Raw genomic sequence first — 3,547 nt, forward strand, 5'->3', positions numbered from 1 at the left:
CAGGTATATATTATTAAAGCATTTCAGCAAGATATATCTAGGTTATGCATTACGGATGGTTGGCATTTTTTGGAAGTGTCTCCTCAAGGAGAGATGCCAAATTGGATACTAAAAAGAAGCGGAGTCCTTGAGACCTTGAGGCCCAGGTGTTTACCAGTCTAACTTTTTTTCCTTCTGCACTAACCTTACAACAAAACAAATAGTAGTAGTTCAGGTGCATATTAAATGTTTTTATATTGACCTGAGATCCAGCTTTCTTATTCATCATTATTAAAATCTGCTTAGAAATTAGAGAAGAGCCCTAGGTTTGGCTCAGTGGATACAGCTTCAGCCTGCGGACTGAAGGGTCCCAGGTTTGATCCCGGTCAAGGGCACATGCCTGGGTTTCAGGCTTGTTCCCCAGTAGGGGGCTTGCAGGAGGCAGCCAATCAATGATTTTCTTCATTAGTGTTTCTATCTCTCTCTCACTCTCCTTTCCTCTCTAAAATCAGTAAAAATATATTTTTAAAAAAGATATTAAAGAATAAATAAGGAAGATGAGTGACTAGTGTTCTTAGAAAAGCACTACTCCATTGAGAGAGAGAGAGAGAGAGAGAGAGAGAGAGAGAGAGAGAGAGAGAGAGAGAGAGAGAGAGAGAGAGAGAGATTAAAAATCCTACATCTGTAGATTCAAGTTTTTTTTGTTAGGCATGTATAGCTTTCTAAATCCCATAAAAATCTCAACATCTGACCCATTTCATTTTTACAAGGGAAGGGGCTATTACACTGGAAAATATGCGTAGAAATCTGCAGCATTCAGAGGCATTAAATAGTTTTATTTCACATTTGTTTCCTATGTATCCTGCTTGATAGATACACACTGTAGCACCTGCTGCTATAACTCTACCCTCCATCAGCTCCCAACCTTCTCCTTTTAGAAGGGATTAGTGGAAGCTCCTTTGGAACAGCTGAAGTAATGCTGCCATCTCCTGCCCACTGCATAGATGGTAATGAAATCACCCTCTGAAGGAATGCAAAGAAGTGGAATTGGATAAAACTACAAACTACAGACTGTTGGCTTTATAAATTGTTTTAGCCAGTAGATTAAAACCAATTTTACCCAAATTGGCAATGCCATAATAATTTTGTTTTAAGTGTGAGGTGTTTTAGAAAGCAGTTAGAGAAGTTTTGGAGTCTTTAACTAAACATTAAATTGATAGTTATGATATTTAGGATGATTGTTTTCATATGACTTAAATTTCAACATCTATTTTGTACAGTGTAAATATAAATTAAACATTTTATAATATTAAACATAACAAAAATTTTAAATTAAATTTTAATATTAGCTAAAGTATTCTCTGGAAATTAATCTCCCTCCAATAATTCCAAATTTAGAAACACAGAGAAGAACATACATGAGAAACAAAAACAGGAATTAATCTTCCTTTGGAATTTTACCAAAGTATAGATACAGAAAAATAAAGAAGAGACATTTTTAAAGTATCTTTTTATTTCTAAATTTCAGAATACAAAAACCAGAAAGTTCTGTATATTCAAAAAATAGCTTTTCCTTTGTTCTTGATATTGCTATAATTCAATAACACTGGTGTGCTACTGCAATTATCCCCCAGATTTTTATGGATAGGAATTGCATTCTCATCTAGGATGAGAATCCAAATCTTATGCTCATTAGCCTTAAAGAAATTTTAGGAGGCAGGCTTTTCTCTACTAACATTAGCAACATTCTGTATCCCGGAAGAATGAGTAGCTAATCCAGGCTTATTTTTAAGAAGACAAGCCCAATAATCCTACCAATCAATTATAGATGGCAACACTCCTTCCTCAAAGTTATTTATAACTGCTTCTGAAAATTTTGACTAATTTATTTACTTTATTTTTTAATTTTTTAAAATATATTTTTATTGACACAGACAATAGGGTGCTGAAGGCCTGGGGCAGGGGACATGGGAGGGCTGGAAGAGGCCAATGGGGGAAAAGGGACAATAAAGAATTATATATATATATATAAAGAAAACATGCAGAACTATTGCACCATTTTTAAAAATTGATTTCAGAGAGGAAGAGAGAGGGAGAGATAGAAACATCAATGATGAGAATCATAGATTAGCTGCCTCCTGCACACTACCTACTGGGGATTGAGCCCACAACCCAGGCATACGCCCTTGACCAGAATCAAACCTGGTACCCTTCGGTCCTCGGGCCAATGCTCTACTGACCCAAACCAACTAGGATTATTTACTTTATTTAATGGCAAGGCAAAGCAGATAGTTGCAATATTTTGTAAAATATACCCTCATTATATACTTCAAGACAGGTTTTCTTCAAATTAATCCTTTCTGGACTAAGTAGTTCCCTTTGTCTTTCCTTTTCTTTAATGACAAATATACTTGGACCCGATTGTTCACCTTGGCCTGGCGCCACCCAAGCCCACTCACCAGCTCCACCATCCCTCTGCCATCCTGCTCTCATTGGGGCCCATCAGGGCCATGAGCTGATTCCCTCCATGTTCCACATCACCCCCTGGTGGTCACCACACATCAAAACAGAGGTCTCTGTTTTAGGTCCCTAATTCTGAAAACTTCTCCACACTGCATATTGTGGTTGGCCTGGATAAACCTATATTATAGAAGCGTAATATGCTAATTAGACTGGACCACCTTTCCAACGAAGCCAAGGCTGCAAGGAAAACCCGGGTCCCAGGTGCCAGAGGGAAGCAGGTGCCAGCAGCCAGGGGAAGGAAGGCCTCCCCTTGCACGATTTTGTGCATCGGGCCTCTAGTATGAAATAAGTGCAGATCAGGAAAACATTGCACAAACTCAAAGTGCATAGCATTGCAAAGGATGGCCTGTGGAAAATTATGCTTGTACAATTTTAATTTTGTGTAAACATTTTTCCATATCTGTACATGCCTCTTGTGGAAGCCAACAAAACTGCCATTGTAAGCTTGATTTTCAGGCACCACGAAGTGTTTAGAGATTCATAATATCTATATAGTCCTCATCACTAATAGAGCATCTTCATCAATATGCTCGCATCAATTTATAAAATATACTCCTTCTACATGTATGAAATACGAAATATTTTAATCTCATCAAAATCCTATAATCACTTTTTTTTCAAATTTAATAAATCCTTATTGCTCAGATTATTACAATTGTTTCTCCTTTTTCCCCCCATAGCTCCCTTCCACCCAGTTCCCACCCCATCCTCTGCCCTTACCTCCCCCCGCCATTGTCCTCATCCATAGGCATACAATTTTAATCCAGTCTCTTCCTGCGCCATCCCCCCGCTCCCCATAATCACTTTTATCCACATGTGCAAAGGCTTCTTGGGCATGTCCTGGGATTTGGGCCTGTCTTTTCAGTTGGAAAATGTGGGAATCAAATGAGATAATTTCTCAGATCCTTCCATCTGAAAAATTCTAACTGCAAGCAGAGTCTGCGATGGGAAAAATCTTAGCATAAACTCCTAGCTAAATTCTTTCTAGACTACAAAAAGAGCAACTTCTCCAGAAATATAAGAAGAGACCAGGAAGACCACATTT

The sequence above is a fragment of the Pipistrellus hanaki genome, assembly GCF_964339955.1.
Source record: "Pipistrellus hanaki genome assembly, chromosome: 7".
Classification (NCBI taxonomy): Eukaryota; Metazoa; Chordata; class Mammalia; order Chiroptera; family Vespertilionidae; genus Pipistrellus; species Pipistrellus hanaki.